This window comes from Macaca nemestrina, chromosome 2 (assembly GCF_043159975.1).
Source record: "Macaca nemestrina isolate mMacNem1 chromosome 2, mMacNem.hap1, whole genome shotgun sequence".
NCBI classification, from domain to species: Eukaryota; Metazoa; Chordata; class Mammalia; order Primates; family Cercopithecidae; genus Macaca; species Macaca nemestrina.
The window spans coordinates 14,115,309-14,138,093 of record NC_092126.1 but is presented as its reverse complement, the minus strand read 5'-3'; the positions used below and the strand labels follow the sequence as shown (position 1 = coordinate 14,138,093).

General features: G+C 41.0%; 1 long non-coding RNA gene across 6 annotated transcripts in view; it reads left to right on the top strand.

Moving 5' to 3' along the window:
- The window catches only part of LOC105470920 (uncharacterized), a 290,539-nt gene that overhangs the window by 76,645 nt on the left and 191,109 nt on the right, over positions 1-22,785 (top strand). Inside the window, exon 1 of one of the 6 annotated variants that reach the window (XR_011619559.1) lies at positions 22,122-22,329. The exons of the other annotated variants lie outside the window; for them this stretch is intronic. This is a non-coding gene — a long non-coding RNA (uncharacterized lncRNA). Of the gene's footprint in view, positions 1-22,121; positions 22,330-22,785 lie in introns of those variants that run through there. 6 annotated transcript variants of the gene reach the window in all.

The following is a 22,785-nucleotide window of genomic DNA, read 5'->3' as shown; positions in this document are numbered from 1 at the left end:
AACACTCTAAAAATAACACTGCAGAATTGCTGAACGGGCGAGAGAGACCAGTAGGGCTGGGGGAAGCTAAATATTGCTTGCATTGATCAGGAACTTGGGCCCTGCTCCCATGACACTTGCTGTTTGACACCAAAGCTCATTAAGAACGTGTTTGCGCATCTGCAGGCTTGAGAGGCAGGGGAGTGCATCAGGCCCAGGAGTGCGGATTGAGGAAGTGAGGATGCTGTTGCCGGTCACAGAGGTCTTTTCCTACCAACTTAGGGACTCCTTTCCTTCTGAATTAATGCAGCTTTTGTGTGAGTCTGGACTAGAACTGTCTTCCCTTCTGGCAAAGGTTCTTAGGTGAGAATAAAGCCAACTCTCACCTTGACTTTAATTCCAAACTCAGTTGTAAACATTTTTTTTTGTACAGAGTGTAATTGTCTCATCAAATAGTAGATACGAGCATGTTTTACTTGTATAAGGCTGAGTAGCCTATAGAAATAATTCAGGTTCTGAAGTCTTACGTTTGGCATTTCAGTCCTGTGTCTACGTTAGCTGTGCTGCACTGAGCTACTTATTGAACCTCCTCCAGCCTCAGATTCCCTATTTACAAAATAAGAATATTAATTGAAATTAATGCCTTTCTCACAGGATGATTGAGAATTCAGATGGTATAGAATTGAAAGTGTTTAGATAAATGTAAAAGCCGTAGTTAGTATTCTCCAAATATCTGCAGCATTAAGTTGAGCCAAATGAAATGCCAATGGTGAACCAATTTCTTCCTACAAAAATGGCAGTTTCATGTGGTTCAACCAAATATATTAATAGGAGTTTTGGAACGTCTTTCTCATCTTACCTCTTTAAATTATCCCTGTGAGACAGAAAGATTATAAGCAACCTTATTTTAGCACCTGGGGAAATCAAAGTTTCAAAGGTTACTTGTACCAGGTTGTATAAAATCTGTGAGTGAACCTGTTCTTCCATTACTCAGTCTGTGGTTTCTTGCCTTTGCCCTGCACTTTAACGGCCTAATCTGAAAGTGAGAAGCTAGAGAAAGATTATGACAAAACCACCTTCCCCAGGAGTTGAGCAGAGTGTAATATAGGAGGTCACAGCTTCTATACCAAATACCGACATTAAGGAATGGCTTCTCCTGTTAAGCACGCTTTGTTGGGCTGGGGCTGACTTTCCTAAAGCGATGACACTTTCAGGGGCTGAGTGAACCTCTGTGGGGCTGCTGCATATTAGTTCCTTCTATTTATTGTACCCCAGAATCACCAATATGGGCAACTCAGAGCTGGCCTGGAGATCGGAGGATCCAGCTCCGATGGGACGTAGCTGGTCTACGTTGGAGTATGCTCCCATTCTGGGCTTGTCTTTGGCCCTGGCAGGTTTTCTCAACATCAGCACTATGGATACTTTGGGTCAGACAATTGTTTGCTGTGGCAGTTGTCCTGTGAATTGTAGGATGTTTAGCAGCATTCCTGGCTTCTACCCACTAGATGCCAGTAGCATGCTCTCCATTGTGACAACCCATGTCACTAGACATTGTTAAATGTCCACCAGAGGGGCAAAATCACTGCTAGTTGAGAATCACTGGGCCCAGGAGACCTCAGAGTGGGAGAGTGAGGGGTTGGGCTGGGCTGGACTAATGGTGACGTATTTCAAGACATTTACCAACTTGTCTGATGAGCTTCAACACACCTGAGGGAATTGCATTTCCTTTTCTCCTACCTTCTCATGAAAAGTGGTGCGATTAGATAAGAGATGAGTCATATTTGGGGATATTGTTAGTTGCAGATGAGTAGGAAGAGAGGTATGGCGTTGCCTAGGCCCTTAGATAGGAAGAAAAGCAGTCTAACTGAGGACCAGGTTCTCTCAATTTCCTGGCAAAAACATCTGTCTTCTTGTTTTTCTAGTTAATTATGGATTTTCATGAGCTCACCCAGCTAATCAAGTTTAATGACACTAGACCCAAATCACATTATTGTTATTTTTCAGGGCTGTGTTGGAACTGTGCCGCATTAACCTACCAGCAGTCTGGAGACAACAGCAGCCACTCAAACGCTGGAGAAGCAGTGCTTTTATTCGCAGCACAAACAGCCCTTTCATAACATGTCACCACTGAGATTATGAAGACAGAATAAAAGCAACAGAAAAAGGGAATTTTCCATAAAGAACACTTTAGGAGCTTTATTACAAAGTAGAAACTTTATTGCAGGATGGGCAATGGGACATGTGTCCTATATTTACTACCACTTCCAATATAACTTTTGGTTTGGAGAGACAAAGATACGTAAAAAGTTGATATTGCTCCTTCATTTCCATGTCACTGATGACAGTTTGACACAAGGATTTCTCAAAAGGCTGATTGTGACCCACCTTTGTGGGTCACATGCTGTTTGTGACTCTGTTCATACCCTCTTTTCTCGTCCTCAGGAATTTCCGGTGTAGAATGGACACAGTTGCCAGTCTTGCAATAGCCTCTGGACCCCACTTTCACGTCAGATAAATAAAAAATATCGTGTATTCAGCAAAAAAAAAAAAAAAAAAAAGTGTTATTTGCCATTGTACTTTTTAATCACCAGGAGAAAATTTCATCACATTTTTCCATTTAGCATTTCATTTGGTCTGGACACCAAACCAACAGGTTTCTTTCTTTCTTTCTTTCTCTTTTTTTGGATAGGGGGATATATTTTAAAAAGTGATGAAAAGAATTTTCTCAATTCTGCTGCTGACGTGTCCTCTTTAGATCTTTGCACTGCTTTCAACACTTCAAATGGAGTATCCACATTTCATAATTCAATCACTCTCTTCTGAGGGGCAGTCTGTAATTCACTTCTGGGCCTCTGATGTTGCTTTGTAGATTCTTGCACCTAACGAATCAGAATTTACTCTTTTCTCTACAGTGAGAGACTTCTACTTGTTAGTACACCATGTCACAAAGATTTGCATGAGATTCCCGAATCTCATTATGAAAAGGCCAGGTTATTTGGGCAACACATAAAAGCAATGGGTTGGACTGCTTGTGTTTTGGAGTCAGATTGATCTGGATTTGAATCCTGGGCCCATCACTTATTAGCTGTGTGACACTGGGCAAGTTACTTTGCCTTTTAAAGCTTTAGTTTCCTTATCTGTAAAATTGATGTGATAACAACAACGACAACAGTTAGATCATAATGTGTTTGTGAGGATAGAGTGAGGTAGTGCATGTAAACTGTGAAGCAGAATGCCTAGACATAGTAAGTGCTCATTTGGTGTTAGGAAATGAGGGTGTAATTATTTCCAAGATGGGATTAGTCCTGTGACATTTGCTTAATTTGGTAAATTAAGCTGCCCTCCTCAATTAGTTCCTCACTATAACTATTAAGATCTCTTTGTCAAACCACAGTTCTCAGGTCTGCTTGAATATGTTTTAGGATGTTTAATGGCCAGAAGACTTCCCACAGAAACATTGTTGCTCATTTCTTAGGAAAGCAGAAGAGGATTATAAATAACAAGCAATAAAGACAGCAAATGTATGCTCCAAAAGTGAGGAAAAATCAGTCCTAGGGGAAGTCCTCTGAACTTTATTGCAAAAGATAGGAAAGAGACAATTGGAAATGTGGGAATAATCATAGCGCTTAAAAAAAAATCATTGTTACTGCAGAACTAATTGGAGTTCATTGTGGTAAAGATGCATTTCTGGCTGTATTTATTTAAAGATGGTGAGCAGAATCAAGAAGGAAGAGAAGGTATTTTTTTTTTTTTTGAGACAGAGTCTCCCTCTGTAGCCCAGGCTGGAGTGCGGTGGCGCCATCTCGGCTCACTGCAAGCTCCGGCTCCCGGGTTCACGCCATTCTCCTGCCTCAGCCTCCCGAGTAGCTGGGACTACAGGCGCCCGCCACCACGCCTGGCTAATTTTTTGTATTTTTAGTAGAGACGGGGTCTCACTGTGTTCTCGATCTCCAATAAGAAATCAAGGTACTGAAAATTCTGAAACTAACAAAACAAACTGAAAAACAAGACTCAAACAAGCAGGATTCACTCATGCAGGGAGATTTTACAATGATGGCTTAAGGATCAAAATAAACGGACTAGGGAACTAAAGAATTGGGAAAATAAAGCAAGAGCCTTTTATGGAGGTCCTTGGACCACTTTTCCCCCCCGTTATCCTAGATTACAGCCATGTTCTGCAACCAATGAGGTCACTGTGAAATTTTCCGGTGTTCAGTGAGGTTTCAGGTCTCATAGAGCTACTGTTTGAGAGACAACAGACAGGAGAGGTGGTGGCTAAATAGAGGTTACCTGGAGGTTGCTAGAATGATTCTTTGCTGCCTTGGGGTGGGGTATTGGGATGAGGTGGAGGTGTGTGTAGTTGAGGGAGCAGAAGATGGAAAGGGGTTAAGGGAAGGTAAATATTAAGTACCTCTTATGTTCTAATGGCTTTTGCATAGACTTGGCTATATAATCCCATAACAGTCCCGAAGAGATGATGGGACTATCCTTATTTTGCAGGTGAGCTTGATGTTTTGAGAGGTCTACCAATTTGCCAGAGGTTACTTAGCTAGTAAGTGGTGGAGCAGAGATTGGAACCCAGGTCTGTCTGACTTCAAAGCCCATGAAAAACGGAGTCCTTGTAAGTTTTTTTCTCTTCCCCCTCAAAGAAAAATTATTGAAAAGAAATAAATATATTAAAATGGAGGAATTATGGTGCAAGAGTGTCCAAGCATTGAGTTTCATGCTGTTATGCTAAGTGTGAAGAGAGACAAAAAGATAATTTGAGGAATTTATCAAGCACTCTTTTCCCTAACAACAACAAATAGAAAAAAATAAGACAAAATAACAGCAACAACAAAAAATAACAGAACGTTGTCCCCAAAGTGCTGTGGATACAGATGAAAAGGTATAGATTGGGAGACAGAGTCTATTTTTTGACCAGTTTCAGTTTTTCTGGGTTTGGGTCATCAACTCCAGCAATCATGGCAGAAGCATTTATGAAATGAAAATATTGAAAGATGGAATCATGGCAGATGTAATGACAGGTTTTGATAAATGGGAAAGATACTGAAAACTGAAAATGGATATCTGTTGGAAGAGATTTTAATTTTCTGGTAAAATAATGGAGCAAGTACCAGGAGAAAAGAAATCTGTAGTCGGAGGATAATATGGAGGATAATAGAATCATGAGCAATGAACAGTTCAGGTCTGTAAACAAAGCATCATGCCAAAAAAACCCCTGATAGCTTCCCACTGACGGAATTATAGAATTAGTGGATTAAAGGAAAAAATAAATTTAATATATTTGGGTTTTTGGTAACCCACAAGATAGAGGTAGAGAAAAACCAGAGTAATTAAATATAACAGTATAGCAAAGTCTTTGACACTAGGTTAGACTGGATTTTTCTTTTAAAAAGTTATTTTAGTTAGACTAGATTTTGCTAGAATTGCTGTGAACATGACTGAAGGTGGCTATTTCAACAGATATTGAATATGATAAATGATCATGATATTTAAAAACAAACTAACCCCCCAAACAAACAAAACTACATTGGGAATATTGCAAACTAAAAAGAAAACGTTCTCTTTTTGGTTTAACCCCAGATGGATTGTTTCCTGTTTAAAGGGGCTCTTATGAAAGACGCCTTTGTTTTTTGACTCTGCTCTTGTGATGATATGATAATGCATCCCTGTTCCCTTTGCTTGGGAAACATTCAAAGGTTCTACTCATCTGCTAAGAATCCCACAGGAAGAGGTGCATAGAGGCCTTGGATGGTGCAGTTCAGACTGCAGTCTTGAAACAAAATGGTTACTGACAAAAGTTTTCAAAAGTGATTTTTAAAGAATATTTCTGTATTTTGATATGTAAGTGGGGTAACAGACATAATTACGTGGAAAAACAATTGTCTGTTCTCTATCATAAAATAGAATGAAGAAAGTGTGTCTATAAATAATCTCTGGGGAAGAGAAGTAATCTTTGTTAAGTATTTAATATGTGATTGGTGCCTACAGAATCTTAGGGAAGCATATTCACTGTATGAAGCCTTCAGCTGTAATGGAAGAAGACTTGGGAGGGCTCAAGTCCAGTTCCAAGAAACACACATTATTATTATTATTTATTGTGGTAAAGAATACATAACATAAAATTTACCATTATAGCTATTTTAAGTGTACAATTCAGTGGCATTAAGTACATTCACATTGTTGTGCAGCTATCACCACTATCCATTTCTGGAAGTTTTTCATTATCTCAAACTATTCTCTCAGTAATGATCCATGATTGACCACCATGAGTAAAACATCGTGCTAGGCATTTGGGTGACACAGAATTGAATAACATATAGGTCCTGTTTTCAAGGAGCTTTTTCTATGTTGGACAAAGATTAACTTAGCAATGTGCCTTACAAAGCCTCATACTTGGAGTGATGCAACTTTTTTGCACTCAGGGCCAGGAACTTGCCAGTATTCCTTTTTGTGATCTACAGATCTGCAGGTGGAGGACACAAAAGTAGAAAGAGATGTTTTTGCACAGCATGTCAGCTCAAACTTCTACCTTTTTGTGCCTCTCAGTGTGCTCATTTAGAGCCAGCTTATTCTGCATTGTGAGAGCTAATCATGTGTTATCTCTTCACAACTACTTGTTTGGTGACATCGCATCAGCGGTTTGCAATTGGTCATAATGGGACCATTTACACCACAAAAGTCAGCAAATACCGCAAGTCAGAGTCTCCCTGCTCCCCAACCCCCGATCAGTACCGTACTGGGTACGAGTTGTTTCAAGGATGAAATGAAATTGAGAGATTAATAGTCAATTTGTCAATACAAGGCAGTTTTAGTTTTTGGTTTCTGAAGGCTGGTGCCACAGCCTGGTGTTTCCAGGACTTCTCAGACCGTTTTCCAGATTGCTTTATGGAAGTTGTTCTTACTTTTCAAGGGAAGCTTTTCACTAACTTTTTGACTCCACTCGTTTCTTCTCTGAAAACTTGTAGTCATCCCAGTGATCAGGGAGGGATCTGAAGCTCAATTAGCAATGAAAAGCTTTTACCTTACCCACATTTTGACAAATCTCAGATTCTGTTGAATTTTCTTCATCACATGTACATGAAAGCTGGCATGAAGATTATGTGGGCATCCATTAGAGTTATTTAAAATGTGAAGAATTGTCCTCATGATGAACTTTTTAGTAGACAAGAGTAACACTTTTGTAGGAGAAATTGGGTAGGCAAATATGCAAATAACAGCAGCAGCAACGATGACTACACTACTTACAAAGCTGAAAATTTCCCTCATCATGATTATTATTAAATTTTTTTTTTTTTTTTTTTTTTTTTTTTTTTTTTTGAGACGGAGTCCGCTCTGTTGCCCAGGCTGGAGTGCAGTGGCCGGACCTCAGCTCACTGCAAGCTCCGCCTCCCGGGTTCACGCCATTCTCCTGCCTCAGCCTCCCGAGTAGCTGGGACTACAGGCGCCCGCCACCTTGCCCGGCTAGTTTTTTGTATTTTTTAGTAGAGATGGGATTTCACCGTGTTAGCCAGGATGGTCTCGATCTCCTGACCTCGTGATCCGCCTGTCTCGGCCTCCCAAAGTGCTGGGATTACAGGCTTGAGCCACCGCGCCCGGCCGATTATTATTAATTTCTAAGCATGTGTAGTTAGGAGAACATGGACTTTTCTCTGGAGGGTTCTCTAGTAGGGGTAGTCTAGTTAGGAAACTTTCTATGGCCTCTCATGCACACACACACACACCTCTTACACACACGTGCGCACACACACACACGTGTGGATGGTGGCAGGGACAATGTGGTGGATCCCAGGGGCAGCATTACCTTAGTAATTTTCCGGAAACACTCAGGTCTCAGACACAGAACTGCAGTTTACAGGAAGCTATCCATCTTCCTCAAAACGGTTCAGAAAAGGAATCCATTTTCTTCAATATAAATCCTCTTTGTCCTGAGATGTATAAATCATCCCTGCGAAAGAAGCCCTTTGAGGTATCAATTCAAGGCATTCTCTCAAAACATCATCCCTCAGCGCAGCCCTTCCATGGAAACTAATCCTTTGTGGCTGCCAAAAGGCAAAATTCATCCTACTTTTCACTGAATTTCCCATCTAAAGCCCTCTGTTGTCATCCTAGCAATTAGGATGGCATATCAGGGTCAGAATGACCTTAGCCAGGTGTAGTTACCTGGATATAAAGAAGAGCTGAGATGAGAGTCTGTCTGGCACAGTAATTTCAAATTCATGACTCTCTTAATAATGAACATGCTTATTAAGTATCTCTTTATGGGAGAGCGAAGCTTTTGCACATGCTCTTCTCAGCCCATGACTGGGTCACTTACTTATCCTTGGGTAGCTTTGGAAGTGAAAGATAATGTTAAGGCCATCTCTGTGCACAGTCTGATTTTTGGGACATAGCAAATGATAATGGTGCCCTTTTCAGATTCCTTAGGCTCCACCTTACCAGTCTGGTTTGCTCATGTCCAGGTGCTGTGGGTGCTGTGGCTAGTGGTTCACAGTAGCTGCCTTCTTTTGAGTACTGTTCTCAGGTGACTGCAGCCACCTTACCTGGGGATGTCTGAGAATCACACCCACTTCCATAATTAATGCCAGAGCAACATGTAGTCATCACTGCTGGTTGGGGCTGGATGAGAGGGAGTTTACAAAACCCTGCTCTCTTACAGCAAAACAGGACAGATCCAAGGTGCAATTTATGCTCCAGAGCTCCCTATGAGATCAGGTTGAGGCAAGATTTCACCTGAAAGTCTCATCCTTGTGTAGTTTCTGCCTCACCTCTGTCCTATTCTCTTACTCCTTTATAGATTTCTTCTGAGAACACTCCCTCAATAAATCACCTGGACACAAATCCTTGTCTCAGTCCCTGCTTTTAGGAAATTTAACTTAAAGAGGTCCAACTCAAGCTGATACAAAGACATTGCAGGGAGTTATTTGTTCTCAGAGTGAGGAGGCGGTAGTGTGGTCCTGAAGTTCAGTTTAAAAGTAACCTTAAGGACAACTGCAACCTCTCTGGTCTTGATGACTACTAATTTTGTGCATAATACACTTACTTGAAGCTTTGGTCTGAAATCTATGGTTGTTTGCATTAGATGTGAATTGGAAATTTCCAAGGAATGACATCTACTTTGGGCATTCTACACTGTCCTGGTTCACTGGATGGATTTCTCTCGGGCATAAAAAGATATCTTGCTCTGAGTTTGCTGTTTAATTGGGCAATGAGAAAAACACACAGAAAGGAGGAAGACTGTGGAAACTGCTTAATGAAAGTGCCCACAGCATGTACACCGGGTAGAAATTTCGAGACTTGAGAAATTACTTTGGGTTGCATGTAGCAAGGAAGAAGTTTTGACAAGTGGATTTGAATTGGGCCTAGGAGAATGAGTGGAGGACTCTATAAAGGGAAAAACTGTTGGCTTAAGGCTGGAAAAGATTTTGAGCCCTCCTGACAGCAGCATTTGCTACCAAACAGGGAAATAGTGAGGTGTAATTCACATTCCCTTTACTATAGGGGGCCCACAAAGAGGGGTGCATGGTAAAAGTGAACTTCCACACTGCCACTGAAGTTGACATAGGCATATGACTGCTTTCGGCTATTGAACTGTGAGGGGATAGGTGGCACTTCGAGGCACACATTTTCACAGCCATTATAGCACTCTGCGTCTCCCTTTCTGTTGTTGCTGCCATCATGGGAACATGTTGAGATGGAGTTTCTGAATCATGCCTTTCTTTCCAGAAAGCACTTTGCAAGCACATAAGCTATGTCCCTGGATACATCACTTGTCTCATCTGAATTTTGGTTTTCTCATCTACAAAATGATGAGAGTTGGGCTGTAATTCTCAGATTCCTTCGAGTTGATCTGATTCTTTGATAAAGGGCCCAGTATCAAATTTAAAAGAGTTTTGTCTCTTCGTGGAAACACAGAAAAATAGGGAATAGAAATGTCTTCTTACTGAAAATAAATTGTTCCTTATAACATCAATGGACAAAAAAAATCAGAAATAGAAAAATAAAAGTAAATGTCCTTTAGTCTTGTTGTAAAGTTCTGACATTTAGAATCTGACTGCATAGACTTTTGTTCTCTCAAAAAAACAAGAACCTGAGTGCTCCCTAAGAACTGTGAAAAGTTAATGAATATGTTTGAAGCCCAAATGAATATTCCAGTAAAGTCAGGGGTCTTGTTTATCCCAATGGGTGTAGTTGTGTGTTAAAGATCGTATGAAGTTCAATTTCTTTATTTTATTTTATTTATTGTGCAGAGGAACATCTGTTGTTCAGACTTGTTTCTTTAGGGCTGTTGCAAACATATTTCTCCAAACCTATTTTGCTTCCTGTCATCCCAAATTCAGCCATAAATCCCCTTCTACTCTGTTTTGTGCATCGTTAGAAGCCACTTTGTGAGTAAAAGTGCTGCTTGTGTGTTGAGCTCTTGTTGCTTATATGCCATATTTGTCGCCTCCTTCTCAGCCTGGCAGGAAATTACCTTCTGCTCAAATGATCCCCTTTCCTTCTCTCACTCTACCATCATTTTAGGATAATTTTCTCTTTCCAGATGATGTTATGGAGTCCTTATGCTGACTGTTCGTGGCAGGGTCTCATGTCCTCAAAGAAACAGAATTCTCATCTTGAATTAAAGAAAGGAATCTTAAGCCTTCTGAAATCATCTGCTATTTAAATTTAGAGGACAGCCTTCTGTTACTCAATTTATACCCAGGTTTTATAGAATTTATACTTCTGTTAACAGGGTGTTAAAATAGGACTCTTCTATCTTTGTTTCAGTGGAGGCTGTAAAAATGTAATCACAAAATAATAGTTTCTACCCCTCAGTTTCTAAAACGGGGTGCTAGACCATCTATGCAAGGTGGTGAAAGAGGTCATGGGGAAGTAGCTTTGCGACCTTAACCCCCAAATTGAGATTAAACATGATTGAGTTTGAGAAGGCTAAGAGGGAGAGAGAATATCTTTGAAGAAAGGTGATGGATTGCTCTGTAACTTTCTCATTACATCTGCATGGGGCAAGGAAGAGGGTGGTGGTTATGTCTGGTGAGACAGTAAATTTGGAGACCCACTGGGGCCTTGATTTGTGTTCCCTGGAGTTTAGGGACTCTGGTGGACTGGTGGCTGTCTCATGCCTGATAAGGTCCACAGAAGAGAACTGGATGGAACACGCTGCCTGGCATGGGAGTGAAGAAGCATGGTGGTGTTGGCAAACAGCAACCTTTCCACTCGATGTCAATGGTAATTCAAGGTGCATGATTTTCTAGGAATTGTGGACCTGCACTTGGGAGCTGGCCTGGAGGTATTTTGGATTTCACTCGAGAGGATGAATGGGCTCACAGATGGGTGGTGAAACCATGGCTAGGACATGGACAGACTGCCAGATGCCCAGGGCTTGAGGAAGGAGTTATAAGCAACTAAGGGTAGAAGAGGCATGGCTTGCACTAAGGCAGGGACAGTCAAGTGTTTTATGAGGAAGTTTCCTGGAACCCATAAAAGCATCCCAAACAAGAAAGAGTTGTTTTTGAACATCAGTCAGCCTCTTGGTTCCCCTTCCTCCCCACTGCAGAGGAGCAAATTACCATTAAGTGGCTTTAAAGGGAGACAAGGCGTTGAAAGAAGAAAGACATTGAGTCTTATTATTAATGTAATGATGTTACTTCTATTGAGTATTTTCCTGCATATTGATAATATATTTATTATGTATTGTTTGCTAGAATTTATTATTTTTTAGGGTATCTATTTTTCTTTAGAATGTTGTTATTCCATTAACAAATACTGAGTGTCAACTATGTGCTAGTAACTGGAGTGTGTATTGGAAAACAAGCATGAAAATATGAATTTTGGATCTCAAGTCCTTTATACTTTGGTAGGGGAGGCACATAGCAAACAGAAAATTTGAATGTAGTGTGTAAGGCCTCATAATGTGTCATGGAACCATATATAGGGATAATGCAGCTTTGAGTTAAGCCGCTCTGCCTTTTGATAGATACTTTCATGGCTATAAATGTGTCTCTACCTATTATTTTGGTTGAAAACCGTTAATTTTGTTATGTAGTATTTTCATTGTTCACTTCTAAATATTTTATAGTTTCTGGTATGAGTTCTTTTATCAGTAGTGTTATTTACTAGTGTGTTTTCAAATTTCCTGAAGTTTTTTTTTTCTGCCTTTGGTTTATGCTTTCTAATTTTATTGCACTGATGTCAGAAATAATTTGTAAGACAGTGATTCTTTGGTATTTGTTAAGGTTATACTTGTATAACTATACATTTGTATATACTTATGTTTGTGGTCAATTTTTATATATGTTTCATGTGTGTTTCAAATGGATATATAGCCTGTAATGATTGGACATAGGGTTCTGTATGTGTATATCAAGTATTGTTTAAACCTTATTTATCTTCATTAATTTTCAGTCGGCTTAATCTATACATTACCAAGAGATGTATGTAAAAGTCTTCTACCTGATTGGATTTATCCAGTCCTCCTCATAATTGTTTTTGTGCTATGTATTTTGAGGCTATGTTGTTATGTAATACTGTTTCGAGATTAAATGTTCCTTATGAATTGTTTTCTTTTGACATATAGAATATTCTTATTCTTTATAATTAAGGTAACCATATATATCATTTTTCATCCAAGCAGAGACATTTTGGTAGTGCAAAGGGACACAAAAAATAATTGATAGATTTTAATTGATCTATAGCAGATATAAACCAGACTCTCCTGGGCAAACCAGGATGTTGGGTCATCATATTTATGATACTTGTGCTTATGGTGAGTTTTTTCACATGTGTTTTTATTCCTTTATCTAAGCATAGCTCCATCAGGGCTGGTTGTTATTGTGAGAATCTTGAGGGATTTGAGCCATGGAAATATTCCCTAGACTGGCTTTGCTTTTGTTTTTGAAGATACCTAGGGGACCACTGGCTCGGGGACAGTTCTTCAAATGATTTCTCTGGATATTCTCACAAATGTGGGTAGTAAAAATCTAGCCTCTCAAACTATGCAAAGCACAATCTCTGCAACTTTGATACCTAACAGGACACTCTTTTCACCCTGAGTCTGAGCAGAAACAAGCTTTCTTGTTCTATGCCCTAGTGGATTTTTCCCTTCCCACTGTGCCTGCAGCATTTAGAGGGTGTTGGTGCTAAAGGGTCTTTGTTCCAACTCAACACTTTTCACAGGCTTTGTCTGCTATCATTCCTCTGGCAGTTTAAAAACCCGACATGTAGGGTTATTTGGTCTAATTCCCTTCGTTAGTGCATCATCAACCCTCCCCTTGGCGAAGAGGCCTATTATAGAACCGCAGCTTACTGAGGTCAGCCAAATGGGCTGGATGCTTTGGGCTTCACTTTGCAGAAGAACAGAAAGACACAGGAAAGGCACTGAAATTTCAGTCGTTCCATTTTCCTTCCAGCCTTAGCTTTTATAAGTGGGATACAGTAGAACAAATGCCTAATTTCTTATTTTACAAATAATGCAACCTGCTTTTCCACTGGAAGGTAAAAGTGGTTACAGCCAGTTTAGATATCACATAACAATTTTCTCACTCTTTTAGTCTGCTGGAAGCCTTGTGAGGAGAAAGAGATTGGGGCAGGTGGGTGAGGACCAGATCATGAGGGGCCACAGAGCCTGCGCAAAGGAGTTTATTTAGATCTGCGTTTTCCACTTAAGCAATTTATGACACCCTCCAACTTTATCTTTTGGCAAAAAATTCTCAAAATCTCCCAATGTTAACTTAAATGATTGCATTGTGATTTTACCTAAATATATACAGCTATAAAACCAGGTTTAATGTCATTACATTCATAGCAGCTATGCAACTGTGAAACCAAAGACAATTTATAAATTTAATTCAACTGTAAAACTAAACAAAGTAAAAAAAAATAATTCAATGTGTCAGATCACATTGTTTTGGAGAAATCAAATTGCCACTCTCAATATGACAGTGATCCTGCTATTGGACAGATTGTTTTGAGTTTGACTTGTACTGCATGTCAGAGGTGACTCAACTCTTCGCCATTGTTGTCTGTTCAAATGCTGTGAAACCTTAATTTGGGCAGTGACGTGAAGTCCTTCAACCTTCATTTGGCCCCAAGCCATTAATCTATTCACCGTTTATTTCTGGACTTCCTTTTGTTAACCTGGAGAAATCAAAGCAGTACTACCTGGTGCCATGTGGTTATTAACAAATGCAAATGTGGGCAGTAAAATTTCACGATAGTACTTGGTTTTAGAGTGGAAATCCAGATGATTCAGAATATAATTGTATTTAAAAATGTTAATACATTGAAACGAACAGAGGAAAACATTCTTTTAGAGATATTAAAGTCCTCTCATATACACCTGAAGATCTCCACAGTCTCCAGCTGGGAACTCAAATATTTTCCCAAAGATAATTGAAGTGTTTCTGATACTTCAAGTACAAGACTAGAAGGTCACCATGAGAGGGCACTACAGCGAGGGCAGAAGAGTGAGTGGTCTGCGGCAAGACATCCTAAAGACCACAGGGACTACACTGAGGTTGGCAGGGGTAGATAGCTGTAGATAATTGTGGTGCTCCCCTCAGACCCCCTCTTCAGGCTGATGCAGCTGCTGGGAATATCTGGTGTTCATGGTTCCCAGCTGTGTCCTTCTCTGGGACTTGGCCTTAGTGACAGGGATCTGCCTTGCCCAAGGTTATGCCCCTTCCTGTGAACCTACCCATGACCAGTGACGTGCTGATGTGGAGATACAAAGGCCTCAATCTCAGGCAACATTGAAGGGTCATGCGAGCTCCAGAGCCCCCCATAGGGTCAGCTGAGGCCTCAGTTGCAATTGCATTATGGGTCAGCTTTGTCCTCAGTCCCTTATAGGTGTAGCTCCTGAGAGATCTCCCAGTAAAACATCTGCATGCCATTACTTATCTCAGAAACTGATTCTATAGTACCCAGTCTAAGATAGATGTTGATGGGACCTGTGATAGAACAGATGGGAGCATACACTGCTGTATCCCCAGTGCTCAGCACAGTGCCTGGCACATCACAGGTGATCTGTAAATCCTTGTTGAATGAGTGAATGAATGATAGATTCGAAGAAGCCAAGGATAACTACCACAATCCTGGCCTTGGCTATTGATTAGATGATGGGGTTATTGGGGGGAATATGATAAATTTAGATATTACAGGTTCTCTGATTGACATTTATTGCCTAATCCTGTACTTTCTTATTATGCCTGATTCCATACCTTCCCTCACCCTCCACTATCTCCCCTACATACACCCTATATGGTTTTCTTGAGGTGGCTGGTATTTCAGGGAGTTTCAAATGAATTATGAGACTGTGTCAGTAAGAATTAAATCTGTTGATGCCTCCCTGACATTCCTATCTAATAACCTTTTCCTATCAGAAAACCTAGATGCTAGGTTTTCTGTTTTTCTGCAGGTGTCTGTGAAGTGTGGCAAACGCTCAAGAGTGATGAGTCCGGATTTAGTGGGCCTCATTGCACATCGATACATAAAATGAAAATAATTAAATTGGGTGAGGGGAGGAAATGCTTGGTTCTCTGATTGTTCCAAATTTCATTTCCGGAGGTGTCCAGGGAGTGCTTTCATGGTGGAGACAGGAGCATTACCATTTTAACGAGCCCAGTCTCCCTGTACTTTATGGCTTCCTTTCACCCACGGCAAATCTGATGGGCAATTGCTTTTCCTCTTAAGGTGGCCTTTCTGGGATCCAAGATTAGGTCAGACACTCCTCCCCACTGTCAGGCAGCCTCATAAAGCCTGTTATGTCTCCTTCCTTTAATTGGAATTCCAGGCCATTAAGTAGTGGCCTAATTTGCTGCCATGGATTGTTTCTCATATTGACTTTGCCAAAGTAAGAAGCAAACCAGATTTGAGTATAAGTCTCCTCCCATGTTGTGTTACTTAAAGGGTCAGATTTACATTTCTAAAAGAGAGAATAGTTGAATATGCTTTGGGGGAGGGGCCTAAGGAGTAGAAGTGGAGACACTTTAGTCAAACAGAATTATGGAAATGTAAATGCAGCTGGGCCCTTATCATGAATCAAGTATCCTCTGCTTTTCACTTTATACATTTTAATCCCAGAGGTGAGATCATGAATCTAAAGTCACAGAGTTGACTTAGGGCAGAGAGTTGAGCAGAACCTGGGCCATCTGGGTTTGCCAGATAGGAAGGCTTTGTAGGAGCTGTGAGGCTTCTCTTCTCATGACAGGCAGAACAGTCTCTGTTTTCCATCGGTAGAACGGTTGGACCAGAGACCAAGGGGACAGTTAAGCTGTCAGTGCAAATGTTCTGTTTCTGATATATGGCTCACTTGACCAGGACAGTCACCTTTCCCATACTAACAGATGTCAGAAAATTGCACCTGCTAAACAAAGTCTTAAACAGGAAACACACTTCCCAGGTTATCAAGACTAGTGTGAGAAGTGTCTTAGACCAGTGGAATTGGAGTTTCTGATCAAACTCTGGATGAATTCTAAGCTTTCCAAACAAGAGTAGCTCACTCACTGAAGACCCAGTCCACTATAATCTATGATTGTGGTCATTATTGGTGTTCGGGTTTCCAGCTGCAAGTTTCTCCCTGGAGTCTGCTTTTAAGATAGCAAAAGCTCTAGCGGGCATTTGGTACCAGCCACTACCCGCAGACTGTCACTCTGTGTAAATCCCTTAGTCCTTCTGGATCCCTCGAACAAAGCTAATCTGCCGTCTGACACCTGGGCTTGTCACCTTTAATTCCAAGCTTCTGAGCTGCTCTCCCCAGGGAAATAAAAGGAAGGATTTCTCTCCTTCCCTCACATACTCTTGACATGTATTATTCCACTCATGGGCATCTGCCTCAAGGGGCACCCAGCTGCACCTCTCTCCTCTTGTTTAATAGTGTGAAGTCATTTCTGAGTTTTTGACCTGCCTATTTTTCAGTTTTAATTTTCAGGTAAAGGATTCCTGTGGCAACAAAACAGCTCCTTTTTAGAAGCTGTTTCTGTATAGAAAGTTTATGAACAAAGACAGACTTTAAAAAAAGAAGCTGTTTCCTAGTGGTGGAATTGTAGACATTATGAGGGTAATAGGGGAGGTGTTTTGAGACAGGGGATGTATTTCTAGGCCTCGACCTCTATCTTCAGCCCTACATAGCTAGGCTGGAGAGAGTGGGTTGGCTTTACCCTTCCTTCCAACTTCCAGTGATTGGACAGATAGATTGACTCAATTTATCCAGGAGAAATAGCCTTGCTGCTATGTGATGGGGGCAGGGCAGAGTATGTCTGTAACCTAAAGTGTCCTTTCTTTGGACCCAGAGTTTAGCCACTACATTAAAAATACATGTATCAGTGAAAGGAAGAAAAAACATGTATGAATATGAATCTAACTATCTATCTGCCTGTTTATCTATCATGTATCTATCTATCTCTACTATATTTTCTTCCTTGCATGTGTGTGTGTGCACACATATGTATACAATTTGCTCTCTATATCTGAGTTTGGCATCCATGTATTCAACCAGCCTCAGTTCAAAAATGTTGGGAAAAAATCACATCTGTACTGAACAGGTACAGATATTTTTCTTGTTATTATTCCCTAGGCTATACAGTTTAGCAACTATTTACATAACATTTACATTGTATTAGGTATTATAAGTGTGTAGGTTATATGCAAATACTAAGCCATTTTATATGGGAGACTTGAGCATCTGTGGATTTTGGTATCCAAGGGAAGTTCTGGAACACATTCCCCATGGATCCTGAGGGATGACTGTATATGTATATGTATGTGTGTGTTTACATACATACACTGGTGACCTTTAAATGTTTTGAAAGCACCTAAAACATAATATAGTAAATATCTTTTAGTTTGAAATACCTGGAGTAGTTTCTATTTCTTGTATTGTACTCTGGCTTTTAGGCATAGCTTGGAGAGTCCTTTCTATTCTCAAACCCAGCTCATCTCCATCTCCATCACGGAGATGGAGATGAGCTGGGTTTGAGAATTCTGCTTCTTCCTCACAACTTGCTTTAGGAATCCCCAGGACTATTTACTTTACACATTCACAACTTACGCACGCATATATTTTGGTAGGGTGCAATTCAAAGACTACTGGGCAGGGAATCAGAGCACCTAAGATAGAGCACTATATCTCTCTAACTGGCTGCATGGCTTGGAGCAAGCTGGGCAACTTCCTTGAGCTTTAACTTCATCATCTATAAAGGATTGGAACCTTTCCCTCTTGTATCAGAGGATTGCTATAAGAAACCAACATCAATAACAAGAACTGTCAAGTGACCAAATATTTACAGATAATTGTCAATATTCCAGGCTCTATATGAAGCACTGGGAACACAGTTGAGAGTGAACAGTGGTGTGCTGGTAAACCAGCTTTCCTTAAAAGAAAAGCCCTCATTTGTAGCATTGGCCAATGTCTGTGGTGTAAGTACTCCTACCATGACTGATTTCAAGCCACTGACTTCACTGAATGCAGAATTAGGAAGAGATGTATCCAATGAGCTCTCTTTCTCTCTCTTTTTTTTTTTTTTTGAAATGGAGTCTCACTCTGTCGCCCAGGCGTGATCTCGGCTCACTGCAAGCTCTGCCTCCCGGGTTCACGCCATTCTCCTGCCTCAGCCTACCGAGTAGCTGGGACTACAGGCACCTGCCACCCTTGTGAGCTGGCTCCAGGACACGACTGACACACAGCCTTGCTTGGTGTGAAGATTATAGCACAGAGAGGGAGAGCCAGCCATCAAACACTTAGTCTGATTACAAGCTGAAGTAAGTGCTATAAAGGCAAAGAATAGGACATGATGAGAAAATAGTACTGGTGAAGTTAATTTAGGTGACTGGCCTGGGGAAATGTGACATTGAAGCTGAGACCCAAAGGATGAAGATGAGTTACTCAAGTAAGGAGAGAGAGGAGGAGGAAGCAGGAAGAACATCCCAGGTGAAGGAATCAGCATGTGTGAGAGCCTTGTGACCAGAATGAGCTTGGTGATTTGAAGGAAGGCAGTGAGCTCAGATAGATGATGGTGGCAGAGGGAAACAGTGCGGATCATGTAGAGCCCCGCAGGCAGTGAAGGGTGTTGGGTTTAAACCAAAGCACACTGGGAAGTCTTTGAAAGTTGGAAGCCTGGATGTGACATGGACGATCGGGGCAAACATGCAAGTAGGAATGCTATTTAGGAGGTAACTGCAAAAATCCAGGAGAGAGAGGCTGCCTGTAATGGACATAGAGATAAGTGGACTGATTCAAGATAAAATTTGGAGGTAGAATGATTATTTACTGAACCTACTGTTATTTATTTTTTGATCCTTAAGTTTTTTTAAAAAATTATGTATGTATGTATGTATGTATGTATGTATGTATTTATTTATTATTGAGACAGAGTCTCGCTTTGTCACCCAGGCTGGAGTGCAGTAGCATGATCTCGGCTCACTGCAACCTCCGCCTCCTGGGTTCTAGCGATTACTCCTGCCTCAGCCTCCCGTGTAGCTGGGACTACAGGCACACGCCATCACGCCCGGCTAAGTTTTTGTATTTTTAGTAGAGACAGGGTTTCACCATGTTAGCCAGGATGGTCTCGATCTCCTGCCCTTGTGATCCGCTAAAATTACTTTTCAGTGTACAATTCTAAAACTTTTAGCACATGTAGAGTCATGTAATCACCACCACAACAGGGTTCAGAACAGCCCCATCTCCTCTCAAAAACCTCCTAGTGCTATTTTTTTTTTTTTGTAGTCACATCCTCTCCTTCAATAGATCAGAAGCCTGACATATCTAGAAGAAGTAGGGTCATGATCTGATCCCAGGCAGAACCACTATTTATCTAGGTCCCAAATGTGTCACTGACAGTCCTGTATTTAGGAGCATCTAACAGGCTCAGCCTTTCCCAGGGGATTATTTCCACCTCTTGACCTTTCATAGACTTCTTACTGTACCAGTAGTTCAGCCCCCATCTTAATAGGCACAGAAGATGCAGGAAAAGCTTGTAGGGGTTATAAAAGCTCACCCAAAATCTCTACATCCTGTGATATATCTACAAAGTCAGTAATGGGGGAAGGCAATCTATTTTTAGGCACATAAATAATTTAGGTCAGAATATTCCAGGTAGCATTGCGTTATAGCTGAAAACAAACCTCAGTTTGAATGGTTATAAAGTGATTTCAATAAATGTCATTCCTAAAAGCATAAGCATTTTAATTAGCTCATCTGTAACTCCACAGGGCCTGCTGAGATATAAATATACATATATATTCATAATATAGATTGTTGTGAATAGATTTCTTATTAGTTGCATCTCTCTCTTTCCTCCTTTCCCATTATTGTTTTTTTATTTCACAAAATGTCCTCTATTTTTTGAGCGAAAGAAGAGTTCTGTTTACTTGTGTTCTGGGGTCATAGAAAATTGATAAAAATTATTTTCTTAGGGAAAGAGGAGGGTTCAGGATAGTTCAAGTATCTCAATTCCCCAAAGAACTTCATGTATCTCTTCATCTAGAGTTCCCTGGTTCCAGTGAGGAACATACGAGTTAACTGAGGTCTTGTCATTGGTCCGGGCACTAGAATACAAGACAGTACCCTACAGATTAGCAGCTAAAAGGGGAGCAGGAGTAAAAGGGAGAGACTTTCTTCCCAGCAATTCTAGGCTCTTATTCTGGGTAAATAAAGGTTTTGAGTCCTTTTTCTTGCTGGGTCATCTCAGGAGCACAGTGAGACACTCCACAGATGGCCCACAGCGTAACTTTTCCAAGGCTGTGTAGTTACGCCTTGAATCCAGAATTCATGTCTGGGGAAGAAGACCGGCTATATCAGGGGTCAGCCGTGCCTTTTGGTTTCAATGACGTTTGAAGGTGCACTAGGAAGATGAGAGATCTTATAAGGAAGTGGAGAAACAGAAGAAAACACAAGGGAAAAAGATAATATTAAAGGTGGAAATAGAGGGAAAACAAAAACAGCCCTCGACATCTGTGTTAGGCTGTTCTCTCACTGCTATAAAGAAATATCTGGGACTGGGTAATTTATAGAGACATGTAAGATCTGCAGGCCATACAAGCACGGCACCAGCATCTGCTGGGTTTCTGGGAAGGCCTCAGGAAACTTTTATTCATGGCGGAAGGTGAAGCAGGGACAGGCACGTCACATGGTGAAAGCAGGAGCAAGGGGGAGTGGGGAGATGCTAAACATTTTTAAACAACCAGATCTTGTGACAATTTACTATCACAAGAACAGCACCAAGCCATGAAGGATCTGCCACTAAGACCCAAACACCTCCCACTAGTCCCCACCTCCAGTATTGGGGATTACAATTCAACATGAGATTTGGGCAGGGATAAATATCCAAACTCTATCACCATCTATACCAGTGAGAACCTCTGTAAGACACTTTGGAGTTTGCAGAGTTCTTTTATGTCTACTGACTTATGATTTCAGAGGCATTGGTGGAAAGGCCTGAGATTTTATAAATAGACATACTGGTTCTAAGCTCCTTTTGAATTACAACTGAGAAAGTTGTGTGGCCTGAGAAATAGCCCTACCCCAGATTTGGAATTGAACTTTGCTTTGGTTATCTGTTGCTGTGTAACCCACTACCCTAAAACTTAGTGGGTAACAATAACCACAATTATGCCACAGTTTATTTTCTCTCATGACTCTGTGGGCTGACTACACAGGTCTCTTGCCTCATGTGGCGTCAACTAGACTCTTGAGACGGCTAGTAGGTGCAAAATGCCCTCACTCCTATGGCTGAGAAATGATGCTTCCTGCTGATTGAGAGCTCAGCTGGGTTGCTGGCTGAGGGCCTTTGTGTTCATCCATGTGGGCCTTTCCATATGGCTGCTTGGGCTTCCTCCAAGCATGGTAGCTGGGTTCCAAGAAGGAGTGTTCCAAGTGAACAAGCCTTAATGTGCAAGTTTATATCAAGCCTCCATTTGCATCATGTCTGCTAATGTCTCATTGGACAAAGATAGTCACATAGTCAAGTTCAGAGACAATGTGGTAGGGGACTAAACAATGACATGAATACTGGGAGGTTGGTTCACTCAAAGGAACATCAAAGGAACTGTAACAGTCTACTACCATCTCCAAGAAACTGTTGTGCAACCTCAGCACACAAAACATTGTTTGTGACTCAGCCTCCAGCTGAAACTTCATGCCCACCATAAACTTTCTTGCCAAATTCTAATAGAATGTTCCTTCTGATACTGAGTCACAATTGTCCTGCCAGTTCTATGCACTGGTCTTTGTTCACTTCGTGTAGGACACAGTACCAGATATTACAAGCAACTTAGAAGAACTATGAGCCCTTATCCTTGCCTTAAGAAGACAGTTGTCCAAGTGCTGAAATGGGAACAAGAAAGAGCACATTGGTAAGGGAGGGGCAGAAATCCAGAGAAGAAAAAGATAAATGAAGGACAGAGCAGGAAGAGAGGAACGCTTTCTTCCCTTTAACCATGTCTTCTTTCCTTCCTTCCCTATTTTTGTCCTTCTTCCTTTCTCTTCTCATATTCTATACCCCACCTCTTCTGACCCTCTTCTCATCTTAGGTGTGAGATCATCCTAAAGTAATGTGAATCAGGCTTATCTATTATATTAATTATCTATTGCTGTGTAACAAGTTATCCTAAAGTTTTGTGGCTCAGAACAACAATAAATATTTATTATCTTCTATGATATTTTATGGGTCAGGAATTGAAGAGTGTCCAAGTTGGGTAGTTCTGGATCAAGGTAGCTGTCAAGATGTCATCTGGGGTGGAAGTCATGAGAAGACTTGAATGGGTCAGGAGGGCCTGCTTCCAAGGTGGCTCACTCACATGGCTGACAGG